The sequence below is a fragment of the Cyprinodon tularosa genome, unplaced genomic scaffold, assembly GCF_016077235.1.
Source record: "Cyprinodon tularosa strain WSP-4 unplaced genomic scaffold, ASM1607723v1 ctg278, whole genome shotgun sequence".
Lineage (NCBI taxonomy): Eukaryota > Metazoa > Chordata > Actinopteri > Cyprinodontiformes > Cyprinodontidae > Cyprinodon > Cyprinodon tularosa.
Genome location: NW_024038983.1, coordinates 116,504 through 136,401, shown reverse-complemented (window position 1 = coordinate 136,401; position 19,898 = coordinate 116,504). Strand labels below are relative to the sequence as shown.

The following is a 19,898-nucleotide window of genomic DNA, read 5'->3' as shown; positions in this document are numbered from 1 at the left end:
GTCAACATTATAGCATAGATCCGATTCAAGAATCTTATCGATGCATCTCTGATATGCTCCCCTATTTTTAAAACCTTTTTCTGAGTTGAACCGCAGCATTTCTCTGGAAGGTATACAGATTTACATTACAGCCTCTCAGAGGTCCATAACTCACTGGCTTGAAGAAGACGTTAGAAAAAATAGAAACAAAAGAATGAATGGTTTTCTCATTAAAATATCAAAGCAGCTCCTTTCCTCGTGGTTCCTGAGAAATAAATCATCTCCACATTGTTGCTCTAATTTCTGCTTGTCATTCAACCAGCTGATTGCTTTGTCTGCGGTTTGTTTGGTTGCCTCCTTTGAACACAAGTGTTAGAAACCAAACACATATCTAACAAGCAATCAGATGTAAGCAGTTTTTTTGTTTTGTAAGGTCTTTTTTCATGCTTGCTTTATGTTTTATTGGATGCATAAACTTGACAGCTTGATTTTTCAATTATACTCTACACATTATGGAGCATGATTGGAGATGAATCCCTCTGGATAAAAAATAAGAAACAAATCACTGAGAAGAAGGAGAAGGCCTTACAATAAATGTGTGAGGAATGCCAATTGGATGTAGAAGGGAGATGTATGCTAACATAAAGGAAGCCCCAGATTCATAGAAGAACAAAGGAAAAAATAACTACGCCTCAAGGACAGTTAGAAAAATTAAGAAGGCTTTCTTTAGTCTGGCATGCACAATACATATAAGTTGCTTTTAGCACTTTTTGTATTGTTATTTGTTTCTTTATTTCGCCCTTGAACCAGAGTGGCCTCTGGCATCTCGGTGCTGAATGGTGGCTGCATTAAAGCTCGGTGGTGGCTGTGATTGTGGGGTGCAGAAGGGTGACGAACAGGAGGGAGGAAAGGGGGTGTCCTGTGAAAGGCAGCATGGCTACACAGTGAATGGAAAGCGAGGGGGTGTGGGGTGGTCACAGGGTGGGGTGGGGAAGGGGGCATAAGCAGGGAGGCAGGTTGGGGGTGGTGGAGCTTCATTGGTTCAATGCAATGGCAGAGGCAGCTGTGAAAAGAGGTCTAGCCTTTTTCCCACGGCCGGTCTGATGCAGGGACTTCGCTGCAGCCGGCCGGGGTCAAGTCACATTTCTAATACGTACTCCGGGCCTGCGGTCTCTCACAATGCAATTATTTTATGCATGCACACAGACAGAAGCACGCAGTCGTACAGAGGTGGGGGGGCAGACAGTTTGTATGACAGACGAAGGTGGGGGGTCAGTCTTGGGAGCAGGCAGAGATTTCTTGACCGTTGGTGGCGTTGCTTGTCATGGACCCTAAGAATGAAGCTGAAACTGCATTCAGGAGCCCAAACAGATGCCCTTTTAGTTCCTATAATAGTTTGTTACACATTAAATACACTCATTAATCTGCACTTGAGGATTGCATCGTCTCAACAGAAAATAAGATTGATTTATTGGTCCCTTCTTTGAATCATGATGCTTACATGTCTTTTTTATTTTCACAACTTGGCTTAGCTGCTTGTCATAGCTGCTAGTTACAAATTATAATCATATTCCAGGGAGGGGGATGTAAATGCTTTGTTCTGAACTCCCCTAACCCCCAGCACCACCACTCCAGTGCCAGATGCCCTCTTGTATTGTGCCGGTGCTGGGGTGGGGTGAGGTGGGGGGCAGACAGGGAGGCAGTCTCCATTCCTCTGTCTGATTCTCTGCACCAGGTTGTCACTCTGGTTGTCTGTGCATCAGCACAAATGTGGAAGGAAAATTATTCAAGATCAGAATGGGGTGATGGTGGTGGAAGTTCAAGGAGAGGTCCTGGGTTCTTGTTTGGGAAGGAAATAGGGATCTGAAGTAGAGGAAAAGACGAATCGGGCTGTAGAGAGTTCACAGGGTAGCACTGAGTAAGAAGCAAGTATGTTTGTTCGATAAGTGGGTTTGTTTTACATGGGTTTCCGTTCTCCTTAGTGACTTTTCAGCAGGCTGGAATTTAGATGAGTTTGCTGGTCTTTGTCTTCTTATAGGTCAGCCTGGATTCCAACGCCATGGTTGGTCACACACAGGGTCTCAACAACAATGATGTAAAGAAGAAGAGCAACTTTTTTGCATAGATTAAAAGTTATCTACAGTAAATGTGGAGTTATGCTCTAGAACAGAGCTATAAAATCCCCTCTCTGAGATAAAGCTGCACTTTATGCTGAATTATAGTCATTTCCACAATCAGTGTGAGCACTGTCATCAAGGGCAGCATCGGTACCAGATTATAGAGGTATCATTTTTTAATGGTATTTTGTCTGTTGTATTAACTGATGTCAGTTGTCGTGGTTGCAATAGAAGAAATCACGATGGTTTTAACATCGTGATAAAGAAAAGAAAGAGACAGGAAGGAATAGTTGGGTTTGAAGTCAATTATTATTGTAAAGCTATTATTTAACAGTCATATCAGAAACTGCATTTCCTAACATCATACCTCATCAGTTTCAACTGATATACCTCTTAATTAGAACTAATTTTGTCTTCTTTTGCTTCTGTATTGCACTGGATATTATTACCCTTTTAACCTGAGAATAAAAACAAAACTTAGAATAACAGAGGTGTCAAAAGTATTATTGTTTATCACTCCAGTAGAAGTATAAATCCTACTGTTTAAAACACTTTTGTAGAAGTTAGAATATCAACTTTAGCGTTTTACCCAAGTTAAAGTGTAAAAGTACAATTTGTATAACTACTTATTGTATATAAGTAAAAGTTATGCAGGAAAAAAGTTAACTACAGAAACTTTAAACTATTAAACCTATTCAAGAAACTTTTTTCTACAATTTTTGTTGAAGATTTTCTTAAATTTAATTTTCTTAGTTTTACAATAGTAAGTGTCAAATTTAACTTTAAATCATGTTGAAAAACTATTTATTTTGGCAGACAACAAGTTGGGGCAGCACCGACTCCAACCACAAACAAATTAATTGTCTAGATGAAACAAATTATTTTGATTGTTTTATTATTTATACCAACAGGTCATAATGAAAATGAGCGTTTGGAAATAAGTCTATTTTTTAAAACGTATGGAGTAGAAATTACACAATTGAAAAAAAAAAATCTAAGGAGTAAAAGTAAAAAGTTGTCTAAAAATAATTACTCAAGTAAAGTATAAATAGTCAAAATGTCTACTTAAGTAAGGTAAGGAGATACAGTATTTGTACTTTGTTAGTTGACACCTCTGTAGAATAATGGAAAGCATTGATTTAGTATCCATAGCCAGTCTATTTTTTTCTTAAACAGAAATATTTCCATGCTGAAAAAACGTGTCTTTCCTGTAATCAAGGGAAACAATTATTTCTCCAAGCTGAGCAGCAGTTTGCAGTGAGGGTCAGGTTAGCCCCATCTTGGTTTTGCTTCACATTAAGTCCACGTTTAACCGCCTTTAGCTGCATTGCTGCTCATGTCTTTATTTTCCAAACATTTCCTAGCAGCCTTGTCTCTCGTCCATTCAGATGTTTTGATGCATGGATGCAAAAACAGTAGCGGGACAGTAGCTCTACTTTTTTTTACGGATGGTGAAATTTCTCTGCAATGTAATTGAAAGGATATAAACTGCAGGACCTATGTGAAGATAAATGCAGCCGTAACCAGTTAGAAACATCATAATGTTTCTAACTGGTTACGGCTGGGTATTATTAACCATCTTATTTCTACTGACATTTGCTGTTCTGCACAGTAAACGATAACCCATGTAAAGTAACAATTTTACAACAAGAATTGAAAATACCATTACAGCTTTCTTTAAAATTTATCACTCCAGTTTTTTGGTGTTTAAGGCATAATCTGTAAAATGGTTAATCTGGTGTATAAATATGACCGGTCTCTCAGTTCACAGAGTGATTTGATGGAGTCTAACTTTCATTTGACAGCTGTAAAGTTCAACCCACCAGCAAACACAGACAGCGAGCACCTTTTCCAGCTGGTAAACATTTATTAGTATGCAGACACAAATCTCTGTCATTCTTCCCCTCTTTGTTTAGGTGTGGATTCTGCCTACTTCCTACTTATGTCTCCTGTTTCTCCACCTCCCTCTCTCACTCCATTCCCCAGCAGTGAGAAAGCTGATAGCAGTGGGAGACAATGAGAAAGACTCACTTAATTAGCTGGACGAGAAGATGCATTGTGGCAATTACTGAGCACAAAGGGACAGAAAGGTATGGCTCTGTAATGCACTTCTACGTGCATTTGCCTGCCTGCTGTGGCCCCTGAAGGCAGGTAGGCCTTTTTTTATTGAGAGAGTGATAACAATGGAGGACAGGATGTACTCCACATGTAGAACCATTTCCAGTGCTCTTACAAACAGGGACAATGGAAGGTTGGGCGTTATGAAGACTGCATATCTTAAAGCGCTATGATGTCGATAGATTGAAAATGGAAATATCTCAGTACATTTTATGATTGAACGATACTGTTGAGGCATAAACTTTCCAAATGCTCCTTTTTGCAGTTTATGATTCATTGAATAAATTTCTATTCACATCGTCTCAGAATAACCGTAAAAGCAGTAGAGGCCTCTTTGCATTAAAGGAACTTTAGCAATTAAACATGGTGATAGGAGTGTGATGGCTTGGGGCTGATTTCACTGCAAAAGCGATCTAGAAATAAGTAAACATTTCTAAAAGTTTCAGTGTATTTAACCTTAAATTGAGCAGGTAAATAAGATGATTTGCCAGTGGAATTAGAGTTTTTACTTTTAAAAAAAGGATAATTAGATGATATGCACTTGCAATAAGACAATGCAATTGTTCTTTCTTATTATAAATGTAAATTGTCTTGTTCCATTAGCAAAGTGTCTCACTTACCTCCTCAATTCAAGAATAAATGCTCTTATTTAAAGAAAAAAAAAGACTTATTTATATTTCTATTTTTTTTCCAGTTCAGGGCTTTGACAATAAATTCTGCTCCCCAGCTCCTTCCATCTGTTGGTGTCCTTAAACTCCAGATCAATTGTTTTATGGAGCAGGACAATCAGAAATGAATAAAATGCTGCGGCACGAACCTAAACAGACCTTTCAGGCTCAAAAGTGTGACATTTTTCACCTTTCAAACAAATAAAATCTGCCATTAATACAAAAAAACTAATGGTACTACGTGACCTCAATGTATTTAACAAACATTTAAAGTGATAAAACTCTTATTTTCAGTCGTTTCACCTCCTTTTTTATAAAGGCCCTTTACATTTTTACTATTAATTAAACAGAAAACCCAAGCACTGCTGTGTTAACTGTATAATATCTCTTTTCTTTCTGTTTTTGGTCACCCTGATTCTCTGTTCGCTCCTGGACATGCATGATGCCGGCTGTAGTGGACCTCAGCTTCGTCTGCTTTCATATTTCTGCATGCATGCGTCTATTTGTGTAGAGTTAGGTCTGGCAGACAACATACTCCTTTTATGCAGTGGCCTGAGGGGATTTCTTTCATGAAGTCAGATAACATCCAGGCGACCCGCACTTCCTTTTTTATAAGAGTTCCTTAACCTTGATAAATGGAGAAGTGGCGGGAAGGGAACAGGGGGGGGCTGGAGAGAAAAAGTTGCGGACTGTGTTGGGAGATGAAGCTCTAAAGAAAGGAGGTGAGGCAGAGAGGAAGGGAGAGACACCAACTCCCTGTCCGACTTGCTCTCAGGATCAATAACGTTCGGAGAGCTGCTGAGCACTCCTGTCTGGCAGCTCTACCATAGGGGATGGAAAAAACAGGGGGGGGGAGCAAGAAAGAGGGGTGCTGAAAGAGCCTCTCTATCTCTCTCTTGTCACCATTCTTCTGCAATGAGGGCAACATTGAGGACGTTGAGCTGGGAAGAAGTGTGAAGGAAGGGTAGAGAGAAGCTGGGATTGTAGCTTCTGTTCCACCAGACATTCCATAGCAAACGCACACTTCATCACCCCCAGGTCTCCTTTTACGGAGCCACAAGGTTACAGGGTGTCGAAACAAAAGCGCACAGCCCTCCGACAAATGGGATTTGGCATGTTCAATCAACAGTGCTGCCAAATCCCTGTTGTTAAGTGTTGCAGAGTCATATCTGTCTGCATAGAGCCTGTGCTATGCTAACCGTCCCCTAAATGTCCTCTGCTAATAGAATTATCTGCCAGGTTTCTCGTTGTATTTTAATATGTGTGCCTTCTGTGGCATAAATGGCGAACAGAGAGGAAGGTGTCATGCTGTGCACCTGTTGTAAAAAAGCCTTTTAGTGACTCCTCCGCCAGTGCCTCGCGGTCACGGACACCTGAGTTCTCCTCCTCTTTCCTTTCACCCCATTCTGCTGATTTGCCTGCTTGGAGTTTAAGTCTTTCTCGTCCCTCTCCTCTGGCCATCCACGCTGCCCTGTTAGGCCTGATCCTTTCATCTCCTCTTCCCTAATCCTGCGTCTCCAGAAGCCTTCTTCTCAGCTGTCCTCTGCATCACATTGCTCTTTTTAACTCCGTGCCTCTTCTCATTTCGGCCTGTCCTTTTTTCCCTTCTCTTTATCCCCTTTTATCACCCTGCCTTTCCGTGTTCCCAGTCTTTCTCTGTGATGTCTGCATCGTCCTTCCTCACTGCTCTAACTCCTACTTGTCCTAAATGAAGTTAGTGATCAGTTGACTGCCCCTATCATTGGTAGAGAGCAGGTTGGTCCTCCCCTCCCAGGAGGGGGCTACATTGTCTGTAGTGGTTGACTGGTGTAATCCTCCTAACAGGGACAAAGGGCACCACCTTCACTACTTCAGCCACCTTTGAAGTGGCATTAGCCCCCTGAGGAGAACCATAGGCTACCCCTTATCCTGCTTTCCTGGAAACCCAGCATCACAACTTCAGTTCTTTGCTTCTAAACTTGTGCTGCTGGGATTAAATCCAGGTTTCTGTAAGCTAACAGGATATGATAAGAATTAACTGTTCAAGTTTAGCCATAAACTAAACTTTCACTTAAAAATCTTCTTTATAAAAGTGTTAATACGCTTTGAACTGTTCACATTTTGCCACATAATTCTTAATGTATTCTATTTGGCTTTTTTAATATAACAATATACAAAAGTATGTAATTGATAGAGAGGAATACCATTTTTTGCTTCTTTTTTTTAGAAAATAGCTGAAGCTCAGTTATACTGAATAGAGAAATTCTCTAATAAATACAATTTAGATCTAAGATATTTCAATATAGTTTGATCCAGACTAGGGCTGAAACAATTAATCATAATTAATCGATTATTGAAATAATTGTCACCTAATCTAGTAATCGAATAAGCATTAACTGGAGTACAGAGACTCTAAAACGTGTATTTAGCTGATAGACAGACCCACTTAGAGCACTAATTATACCAAAATTGTAACAAAAAAATTTTGCATTTCAGAAAAAAACATTTTTTTCTGTCAATATTCTCTATCCAGAACTCCTTGAGTGGAAAAGTTTTAGTTTCACTTGATTTAATTTGTAAAAAGCCTTCTTTAAAGAACCTTTTGCTATCCAATTATTCAATTCAATTCAGTTAATTTCTATAGCGCCGATTCACAACACATGTCATCTCAAGGCACTTTCCAGTTCACCAGATCATACAGTCAAATTGATTCAAAGTTTTCTATCTAAGGAAAACCAGTTGATTGCGTCGACTTATTGTCTCAAATGCAATCCCTCATGCTTGTAGTGACAGTTGAGAGGAATCGATTCATCGAAAAAATAATCAACAGAATTCAATTTGCCAAGTAATCATTAGTTGCAGCCATAATCCAGACCATTAGGTGCATTTCCATCAGCTTTTTCTACCAGGCATGTGGAAGTATCGCATGAGAAGAACTTTTTACGTTCACTGAGGTGGTTTTTGATGGAAACAGTCTGATCGGCTTGTCTACATCCCAATCCTACCAAATCATATTATTGTCTTCAACCACACACAGTGTTTTGTATGTTGCCCCAAGAAATTGAATTTTGTTTTTATTTTACCATAGCACCTTCTCCCACATGTTTAATGCATGCAGAAATATCATTAGTTTTCATTATCTGTTAAACTAAGTGAGTGCAAGGCGTTTATAGACATATTCAGCAGAGCTGGGAAGAGAGAGGTAAGTTCAAGTACCTGGGCTTAAAAGCTGCCGATGACTTTGCAGATGTATTTACAAACTGGTGACAAATTGAAATAAATGAATAAATACTTGGAGAACCGTCAATGCAAATATTGCATCATTGCTTCCCAATTCTCTTCAAATCTTTTTGGTTTCTGTTGGAATTGTTTCTGTAAATTAAAAATTCTGACTCCTGATTAAATCTGATATTTCAAATAATAGGGGAGGGAATTTACAAGTTGGTTTATTGTTTATACTGTCGATTACAAAACATTAGCATGGAAAGTCAACTCTACTACTGGACAAATAAAGTGTGCTGTGGTCCCACTTGCACGTCTGAAGGCTGGATGCTGCTGTGCAGGTTTCCTATGCTTGGGGGCAGCTGTTTATCAGCATAGCGAAGATGAATGTTTTTTATTGTAAGGGTTTTTTGTTTAAGCTGCTGAACCCCACCTAAGGCTTTTCCAATTGAAAGAGATATCTTGCTGTGGTAGATTTAAGCGTCAGAGTTTTTTTTTACTGATTTTATGTAAAGCACTTTGAATTGCCCTGTTCCTGAAATATGCTATACAAATAAAGCTGCCTTGCCTTGCCTTGCCTAGAGTACATGATCATATTTCTTTATATATATATATATTTTATAAGGTAAATAAAGGTATAAATAACTGTTTTAAAAAGCTAAAAAAATATATTTAGAATAAATGAAAAGGGTTTCATTGTTTGTTTTTTTCAAATAAAAAGTAAACATTTACCACAGCAGGAACACCTATCTAACATAGGGGGCAATTGTTCAATATACCGTATATAAAAACGTATTTATTTTCATTTCATGCTCATTTAACTTTAATGAATAAACAATATGATATTCTAGAAGATGTCACAGCTGAAAACTGGGTCAAAGTAGAAACCTTTTGTGCAGTCAGAGGATGAGACATTGAAATATTCACAGCTGCATCAGCTTCAACAAAACATTTTGATAATCATTTAAAAGGCTGCGGTATTCCAGTTTTATTATGCTGTAGACTTTTATCCTGTCCGGGTCTCCATGGTCCCCCATGCATTAAGATCATCTGGTATAAATCCTCCAAACTAACCTACATACTGTACCTCAATCACTCTCTCTGCCTCCATCTTTTTTTTTTTCTCAGCCTCACAAACACAATCACACAGGGAACGAGGAAGTAAGGTTGCCATAGGAACGGCTGGTCAGAGTTTACCAGAGGGGAAACAAACAAAGTACTGTTCATGAGAGCAGGTTGTTCTGGGGAGAAGGAGCACTGATCCTCTCAGTGTGAGTGTGCCAGCGTGGGTGTTGTGTCAGGGGTAGTAATGGACTAGATTTGTCTGCGGAACCGGGCTTTCTGGATCTGGTCCTTTCTGTCTTTGCTATCACAATCAGACAATCCTCAAGGTTCTTTCCTGCTCAATATTATATGGTCTGCTACTTTAAACTTTTAAATGAAATGATTATGAGCCCATATGCTAACATAGTTGAAAATGTTGCATTTGTTTGAAATGGGAGGCTAGCGCTCTCACTGTTAGTGGAGTTAAAAATAAATCCTCCAACTGGCTTCTCTTACAGTACTTTACAGCTCACAGCGACTTCTGTGTCTGGAATATAGATCTTCTAATAGTTTCTGTCAACCTGCCTGAGTCTGAAGCTGTAGCAAATTTCCACATCCATTCATTCGCCGTGCATCTCTCAAACTGTCTTTTTAATGTATGTGAGCAAAATGCATTGAAACTCTTGAGCTGCATGGAAACCCATAAAGATGCCAGCCTGCCTTCCAGCTTCCAGTTTCACTGTTTGATGCCCATTTACTGCAGCATTCAGCTGTTTGACTATTTCTTCAGTATATTTTTTGTCTAATCTGACCAAACAAGTCCATTGGCATGGGGTAAAAACACCCCTAACCCCAAATCTCACAGCCCCCCTGCTCCTTCTGCCCTCTCTCTTTTTCCAAGGCTGAAAGATAGGCAGACGTACTGTTTTCTCTTTCTTCGCCTTTCACCCTTTCAAGCCTCCCTCCATCCATCCTGCCTGGACGGGTACAATGCAGGCGTTCAATCCTGCGGCAGGGAGAATGCAGCCCTGAACTAACAATATCACCAAGGCTGCCTGAATGCCACCGAGTCCCATTGTGCTTAGTCAGAGGGGAGTTAACACCCATGTCTGAGCCCAATGAATAGTATTATTGTGTCTGAGACATACACCGCACCCCAGGTCCCCATCCATGTTCCCCAAACTCAAATGGCCTCCACCCCTACCAAACTTGCTTCTCCTGTCCCAACAGTGTACCCCCTGCCATACGCCACAGCGCTCCCATACCCCCTCCGCCCACTACTTAACAGAAAGCCTCCCCAGCCCAGCGACTCCAAACCTCAGCACTTTACTTCTCTATTCCTCTGGCAGTTGGCCCACGGGTTCGAGTCTGTTTTCAAGGCATGCACAGGGGGTGGATCACAGGCCCGTCTCACTCCTCAGTTTGGTAGCAACAGTGGCCAGGATATTTTAGTGATTGTGCAGTTGGTGCTGCATGGTGGGGGTTGAATTTGGCCTTGGCCCTTTTTCTCTAGAGAAGCACAATGGGGCCATGAATCCTCAAATAAATGCCCCCCCCCCCCCCCTCCATCTGCTATTATCATAAGAAGAGGGTTGCTGGACCCGTTTGAATAACTCTAGATGATACAAAAGCTTAGATGTTCTCCTTTTTACATAGTTTCTATAGTGCAAAGCTAGGTTTGCCAAAACATTTCCATTCCATCACACTTATTGTGCCACAAACAAGAAAGTGGCTAGAAAATAATTTCCAGTCAACTTTGAATGCGGTTTTTGTGCTTAATGATAAATGCAGCACCTTTAAAAATATCTATTTATCTGTCTATCTCTCTATTTTACAAAAGAGATGATATATTTTTATATATAATAAAGGAATACATGCATACATATGAATCTGCATTAAAGTTTTTGGCTGCATTGAGACACGATGTGGACAAAATGTTTCCCTTTTTAAGACAATATATAGCTTTTTGCATTGTGCTACAATAACATTTAAATACATCACCTTTAACGTATTTGATTGATGCAGTAGTGATTTTTATAATGGGCCCACTCTCACTATATTCTGCTATCTGCAGCACATTGACTGTAATGACTCGTAGTACGTTGGCTGGCAGTATGTGACTGCCTGACACACTTAACCCTTTGCAGGTTCCAACATCAAAGGTTAGCAGGTTCATATTTCCAGCTGAGAGAGAATGCCAAAAAAATCCTGAAGTTGAGATTAACTTGTTTCTTTCTTTGTCACTGTCTGTGCTTGTCTGTGTACAGCTTGAGTAGAGGAAGAGGAGGAGGAGGCAGTGGAGGAGGAAAAGAGACACAGAGTGGGTGGAAGAATGGAAGGACAGAGGGATGGAAGCAGTTTGAGGAGGTGGTTGGAAGCGGCTGAACCCAGAGCAGGTGAACGTAGCTGTGGATTGCCATGGGCTTTCTGTCGACATCCTCTTGTGGGCCTAGTTGCTCTGCACCGGGATCCCGAAGAAACCAGCAGGAGCCAGCCAAAAGCTGCAGCGAAGTGGGCAGGCTAGGCCAGGCAAGCCAGAGAGGGGCAGGTGAACCGGGTGAGCCAAGCGCTTGTTCCCGTCGGCTAGGAGCTTGCTCTGTAGAGTGGAGCAGCGTGGAGCAGCAAAAATCAATACAGAGGAGAGAGGCAAGCAGAGGTTGCCCAACACTGCCTGCAGGCCTCAGAGCCAAGAGACCAACCACCACCTCTACTCCAAGCTCCTTTCTCCAGCTCTCCTTCTATCTCTCTGCTGGAGACCCAGCACCCGCAAGGGCCAGGGCCCTCACCCCGCAGCTGCCCTAATCTCAGTCTGTTTGGCAGAATATGCACATGTGTATGAAGAAAACAGAAAGAGGCAGAAATCTATTCTTGTCTTTGGTTTAAATGGACATTTTCCAGCTCATCTTTGTTAAACTTTACGAAAGACACAGGGAAATGGTTGAAGGATGGGTTTTTACGTCCTGATGCTTTACCTTCCTGCTCCCATGCTGCTCTTAGTCATTCCACATTCACCTTTTCTTAATGAGAACGCTACATGGGAAGTTACGGCTCAGTGCTGTTTCCAAGCACGTATAGCGCACAGTATTCCTAAGATCTCCTGAGCCCGGATGAAAGGACAATTTGAAGTTTTTTCCTCTCATCTACTGTATCAGGCAGAAGCTGTCTTTTCACCTTAGATTTTCTTACCTGCACAACTGCAGCTCCCATCAGAGGATATGGCAGTGCAGTATTGATCGGAGAGGTGGAAGAGAGAAAGGCGGATCTTTTCCTCACTGTTTGTGTGGCTGAAAGGGGGGATACCTGAAGTACACTTTCATGCTGTGCTGCTAGGATTCAGTGTCAGCACAGGTGAATGACTGCGAATTAAACCAAACTTAAAGTAAAAAGGGACCCCTGGTTTGACAGACACCTTCCTCCTGTGCAAATACAATCATTTGAAGCTTGATTCTTAGTCACCATAAGAAAAATGACAGGAGAGAAACATTCTGCACATGTTTCCTGGAAGAAGAAGCATAAGATTTTATGTTTTTCATGATCTGGATTGATGCTCCTGGGCAAAATGACAGTTTCCCATAAATTACAGAATTAACCTTCAGTTTCACCACTTTTGGTAAGTATGAGTTAAATTATCACTTTTATAGCAGTATTGTACACAGGGTGGATTTTTTTGTCCTAAAAAGTCTGATAATAAAATGCTCCTGGTCTGAATAGGTATGAAAAAAAAGAAAACTGTGTTTGGAATCAAGTTTTTATGACTTAATTCCTTATGTAATTTACTTTAGAAATAACATATTTTGACAAAACATTTTGGATTTTTAAAAAATCCAAAATATTTTTCCAAAAAAGTTAAAAACAATCCGCTGGACTTTGACTCCAAGTTTGATGTCGTTTTTCTTCCCATCCAGGAAGCTTTTTTAAATTCAAATGTTTCAAGATTTTGTTTCATTTCAGAAAAAAAAAAATTTTAAAAGCATGAAATTATCCTATTGGTATTCTTAGCTGTAAGACTCTATAACAGACCACTTATCCTTAAGAAGGTTTTTACCAGTGTGCTTCCTGCAACCTCGATTTAAAGGTTAGTGCAGCCATCTTGGATTTTTGAATATCTGTAACCACAGGTCATCTAACAAGTATTCAATCCAGTTTATAGTTTTAAGGAAAGTTCCAGCTTTGGTCAATGACAGGTGTTGTGGGGAAAAAGTATTCAACTATTCAGTCCAGTTAAAAATAAACAGAGATCAGTTGATTTCACTTTAATTTACTTTGCAAAGTAAAAAGAGAACAAGACATCAGCAGCCCTCACAGCATGATGTTTCTGCTCTGCTCTGAACTTGACAGCATTTGTCTCTCCCTAATTAAAACCCTGCAGAAAAGCTGTGAAGGTCTCCATTAGCTGTAACTTTTCCTCTGGAGGAGTTCTGGACAAAAATACAGACAGTTCTATCTAAAATTCACATTGTTTATATGTGTTTTTACAATATTGGTAGAATTACGGCTCTAAGTAGTCGCTCTGTCAGCTAAAGGCATGTTTTACTGAATTAGTTGAACGTTAATTCAATAATCGATTAATCACAATTATCCGATTAATTGTTCCAGCCCTAATCTCCTCATATCATTACCGGAAAAAACACAGACGGTTGGAAAAAACACATAATGTAGTTAAATAATCCCTAATAAACTGTCTAGTTTGTTATGGGAGCTATTATTCTCCTCTCACTCAGGTATGTTGTGGCCTTGCAGCTCTGAGGCCTGAATAAATTAAACTCTTCACTATATGTAAAATGGAATTAATAGATCAAATTTTTTCCCACCTCACATGTTAGGTGATATGCTGTCTGGTATTAGAGACAGAAAAGCCTTTATACTTCTCAAACCAATAGAATGAAGGCATTACCTGTATTTAGAATTGGGTTGTTATGTCCAAGTGGCAAAAAAATAATATTGTGAAATGTGCCTTTTACCACTGCTGAATTTAAAGCTAAGATTAATCTGCCTTTTTCAGGAAAAGCATGGATTTACTTGGAAATAAACAGCAACACTGTGAAAAAAAATGTCCATCTGCTACCTGAGTGTATTATTATGCTTTTAAAGTGAAAACAGACTCCTTGTGCTGTAGCTGATCTCCTCAGTGAAATCTGGACTGTGATCGTGTGCCCCACAGCCTGTCGGAGAACCTTGTACCAGAAAGGATATGAAAGCTTCATTTCCCCGCCTTCTGCCAATCTCCTGGCACGCAGATAGAGCCTGGCGCCTTTCTAAGCCTCAGCCTGGCAGCGGCCCATGCTTACAAAATGGCCGATTTCTTGTCTGCCAGCTGTCTCCCTGAGCCAAGATGGCGCTTGGTCGGCTTTCTAATGCCCGTTGTTTACCATCTGCCCCGTGGTTGTTAACCGCTATGCAAATATCTTGTAATTGCTTTTAAATGTGCAAGATACTTAACCCCTCCCACTCGGCTGTAAATAATAGTGCAAGTGTAAAAAGGAATAAAAGAAAATGCAACCCCTGGGCGATTGCTGATTAAATACGCAGCGGGAACAATTAGCAAATGAATGTTGTTACTCGCTTTTTATTTTCCTTTAAGCTCGCCTTATTGTGTATGTAAATCACTGATGCTGCTTCATGGCTTTGAATGTTAGCTTGAAAAACACAGAGCAGCTCCTCGTCTCCATCTGAGCAACGCTCCCGTGTCTCCTCATTGTGCCATATGTGTCATGTGTGGTTGGCTGCATCACAAGGGTGCCCTGCCTCCTGTGACAGGCAAAGAGCCCACACTGTAAAGGAGAGGCAGAAGCAGAGGGTGAGGCATAACATAATGACCTCATTAGCATGCTCGGCACTCCTTGCTATAGGCCCTGGTGCTGCGCAGCATCGTGGGACCCACCGGTGAACGCCCTTCTCACAGCACTCAGCATGCAACATTGTGTTCTCTCCACACAATGCAGCACTTCATACAGGCTTTATTACGCCCTGTCAAAGCACGGGGGGATCAGCGGTATCCATACAGGAGAAGCAGGATACAGGCTGCATGCATGGAGCAGGGGATGTCTTGGTGCTTAATGGGTTTTAATGTGGCGTTAGATCCTCCGTAGCAGCTTTTGCGCTCTGACATGTGTGTGTTTATGTTTGTATGGGTGTCTCTGTGGCTTATAGTTAAGTGTATTTATGCAATTGTCTGTTTCATTGTTAGCTCCCGTGGAATTTCTGGCTTCTTTCACCTGTCACTGCTAATTAGTGCCAAGGGCTCATTTGGGGAATTGTCTATGTCCTGAATCCAGGCTATTCCTCCAAGCTAAAGACCTGCTGTTTGGCATCTGTTGTTTGCGTGAAGTAGGATAGCTTTGAATCTCACACAAAGAGGCTTAAAAACACTTATTTCTTTTTTTGTTGCAGCTTTTAAATTTAAAACCATTTATTGACATATTTGTTGAGCTTGCTTTTCCTTTCTATTCCACTTGGCCGGCATTAGCGACTAAGTTGTAAAATTTGCAACTAAAAAAATAGAACATCAACATTTACTCAGTTGTTCTAAACTCGAACAGTCATTATAAAAAAAAAATTAAGTCTAAACCCTTTAAATTTTAAATTTTACAGTTTTTCCTTCTGATTGGGTGTGTTAGGAATGATAATTACTTAGAATAATAATTTTGATTAAATAACGACACAGTATTTTCAGGTTTTTCAACACTTAAAGTAAGATGTGATTATTTACCATCCTTAAAATAGCTGAACTAAAAACAGCTTATTAGGTACTAAATCATACCTAAGCAGAGTTGACTTTCAACCCCTGCTCCCCAAAATCTGCTAAAATTGATACGCTTCCAAAAACTGGAAATAAACTAGACTTAAATGATGCAGAAAAGGTCTTATTAAAAATGTATTATTTTTGCTTTTCTATTTCTATTCATTTATAAACATGATTCAAACCCCTCTTTGATGTGACACAATTTCTAACCATTCAGTATACCACAATTAATTGGTTCCAGAATTACTTAGTTGTATTTAATTGAGGTAACACGTGAGGTAACATGTATGAAGCAAGTAAACTAATGTTCTTCAGTTCTTTATAAGGCCGCCTTGTGAGCTTACAAAGGTCTTTCAAATGAACTTAAGAATTTTAGGTTACTCTGCGATGCAAATGAAAATTGGTGCTCGCTAAGAATACTTCCTTTGATTTATTGGACCACTTTTGTCAGGGAATTAAATTTTAGTTCAATTCAGTTTATTTATATAGCATCAATTCACAACACATGTCATCTCAAGTCACTTTACAGTTCATACAGTCAAAGAGAACGAGCAGGTAATAGCAGGTAATTCTACATCTAAAGAAGTGAGTTGGTTGTTGCCAAAGTCCACACAGATGAAACCATAAGTTATCTTAATGACAGGCAGCTCTATCTTTACATGTTTGTTGCTAATTTAGGACAGGTTTCTAATTTCAGACACGTACGTATACGCTCCAGTTTGGGCTAGGAAGACACAGAAAAACAAGCTCCGGCTTCATAGTTGACTTCAGGCCAAGGTGCGTTTTCTACTGGGTGCTTTTTCTACAAGATAATAACCCAACGCCTACAGTTTTTAACGCTTAACCAGCAGATGTTGGTAGTTGTGACTTGCTAACAAAATGCATATTTGATTTCTCATCAGATTGGTCAAGACGCTGATTTTTATATGTGAGCATATGTTATTTATAAGTTCATAACTTTCACACATAGTACTGTTTACTTTAATTATTGAAATGTAAAATGTGTGAAAAAATTAAATATAAGGTTAAAAAAAGGTAGTGCTGTATATTTTCATCAGAATCCATGTTGTTTCTGGTTTGAGTCAGTCCATGTCTTTCACTGTGTCCGCCTCAACTACAAATATGGCGCTGAGCGGCATAGCAAAAGGGCTCCACGGCGCCATCCACCAGAGTAACGGTGCAGAGGTCGCCCATCTTCCCTAATTGATTTACATAAAAAAAAAAATTGTTTTTTTTATTTCGATATTATGAACTGAAAGATTGATACTATATTGGACAGTCGAAAATCCCTATATATTGCCAAAGCGATTTTTCCCAAACCCCTAGTCTTATTGATTTTAACTTCAGTTCTTAAAATTGTGAAAGCTGGACGTAGCTTGTGCTAACATGCTAAATACCTAAGAATACCAAAGTCACTAACACAAACATTATAATACAGCATAAATGAACTCTCCTGTATATTTTATAGATTTTGTGACTATTTCTAATGTAAGGTGTGATAAAGATCAAACTATTTATACACAGAAACCCTAGAAGTGATAGTGGATTATTCTATTTCTGCCTAAAAATAAAACCCATGCTTCATTTCGTATTTCAAACCAGAATCCCTAATTTTATATAACATTTTCTTGTAAACTAGGCAGCAGATTTTCTTTATCAGCAGACATTTACCTGCCCACAAGTAGACTGCTCGCTCCTTTTATCGCCCTTTCTATCAGAAGCAGAGGTGTTTTAATAAAGCTTCTCAGTCTAATCAGCCCACACTGACACAGATTAATCAGAGGTTGATCCCAGCAGGTTGATGAAAAAGAAACCTGAAAAAGCTCCGGGTCCTATTCGCTGCTTTGCTCGAGTAAAGGGTTGTACAGAAGAAGGTGATGGATGGAATCAACACTCCATGGTTAACTGGTAAAATGGGGAAAAAAAATAGGAATTTTGTACATTAAAAGTGAACCTATTTACATCTAAGTCTAAAATTCCCTAACACATTTTATTACTCTGTGCAGCCATAGCTGCATTTCTGAGACAACATAGACAGTAAATAAAAGGAGACTACCTGTGCTTGTTGGTTAAAAGTATTAACTCAACATTATGTGAGTTTCAAAATTGCTGAAATGTTTCATCATACTGATTCTACTTTCTTTTTTTTTTAAGATGCCAGAGAAAGTCAGCAGTTTTGTTTGGTTCCAGGAGGGACCCAATGTCAGTGAGCTGGTTAAAAGAACACAGCTATACCTGCTCCTTTTTGGAACTATGTCCGGATGCTACAAATACAGACAATTATGAGGTTACGTTTCAAAATTTTTACTTTTTTAACAGCTAAAACAGGTAAGAGCACTAATAAATTAAAAAAAAAACATCTGCACTAACTATTAGGCTAGTATTAGGCTTTTCCACGGCTGGCATCCTTAGAAGAGTAGATTAGTTAATACACTGGTCAAATAAAAATAAAGGGAACATATAAACAATACAATGTAACTAAAATCAAATTATACTTCTGTGAAATTAAACTGTTCACTTAGGAAGCATCACTGATTGACAATCAGTTCCACATGCTGTGCAAATGGAATGAAAAACAGGTAGAAATTATTGGTAATTAGCAAGACACAATCAACAAAGGAGTTGTTCTGCAAATGGCAACCACAGACCACTTCTCAGTATCTATGCTTTCTGGCTGATGCTTTGGTCACTTTTTGCTCACATTTATTTATATAGCGCTATTTATAACAAATGACATCTCAAGGCACTTTACAATTCCACCAGATCATACAGTCAAATTGATTCAAAATTTACTATCTAAGGAAAACAAGTTTCCATGATGGCACATCACTGTGAGCTGTGGCAAAAAGTTTTGCCTGTCAGCGTAGTGTCCAGATGCTGGAGGCCCTACCAGGAGACAAGCCAGTACACCAGAAGACATGGAGGAGCCCGTAGGATGGCAACAACCCACCAGCAGGACCAATACCTTTGCCTTTCTGCAAGGAGGAACAGGAGGAGCACTGCAAGAGCCCTGTAAAATGACCCCACCAGGCCACAAATGTGCATGTGTCTGCACAAATGGTTAGAAGCCAACTCCATGAGGATTGTATAAGGGCCCGACATCCACAGATGGGGCTTGTGCTCACAGCCCAACACTGGGCAGATTAAAGCAGATTTACACTGAGCACATGTGACGAATGTGATAAAATCTGGGCAAACCATGGAGAGCTTTCTGCTGACTGTAACATCCTTCAGCATGACCAGTTTGGCAGTAGATCAGTAATGGTTTGGGGTGACATTTTTGGAGCCCTCCATGTGCTTGTCAGAAATAACATGACTCCCATTAGTTCCTCAGACCCCTGGTGTGGTTGACCTGGGTTCCTCCTAATGCAGGACCTCGTGTGGCTGGAATGTGTCAACAGTTTCTGCAAGATTAAGGCACTAAAGCTATGGACTGGCCGCCCCGTTCTCCAGACCTGAATCCGGTTTAACACATCTGGGACATCATGTCTCCATCCATCCACCAACGGCACTTTGCACCACAGACTTTCCTGGAGCTGGAGGATGCTTTAGTCCAGGTCTGGGAGGAGATCCCTCTGGAGACTATCCACAAACTCATCAGGAGCATGCCCAGGTGTTGTAGGGAGGTCATACAGGCACCTTTGACCTGTTTTAAGGACATTACATCAAAGCAGAATCAGCCTGTAGTGTTTTTCCAATTTCAATTTGTGTGTGATTCCAAATCCAGGACTCCATTGGTTAATAAATTGGTTTTCATGGATGATTTTTGTGTGATTTTGTTGTTTTTGTTGTCAGCACACTCAGCTTTGTACAGAATAAATTACTCAATGAGAATATCACATGCATTCAGATATAGGATGTGTTATTTGAGTGTCCCCTTTATTTTTTCGAGCAGTGTATATATTTTTTTCTAATATTCATATTTCATATGTTCTCTCTTCTTATTTTGTATCTTTATATCGTATTAGTATATGTATATAGTCGGTCTCGGCAGATGACCGCTCACACTGAGCCTGGTCCTGCTGGAAG

The 19,898-nt window shown here is 39.9% G+C and overlaps 1 long non-coding RNA gene across 1 annotated transcript in view; it reads left to right on the top strand.

Moving 5' to 3' along the window:
* LOC119786750 overlaps positions 1-19,898 on the top strand; it is a 45,404-nt gene that overhangs the window by 12,670 nt on the left and 12,836 nt on the right. The window contains exon 3 of the long non-coding RNA XR_005281228.1: positions 11,395-12,737. This is a non-coding gene — a long non-coding RNA (uncharacterized LOC119786750). The remainder of the gene's footprint in view (positions 1-11,394; positions 12,738-19,898) is intronic.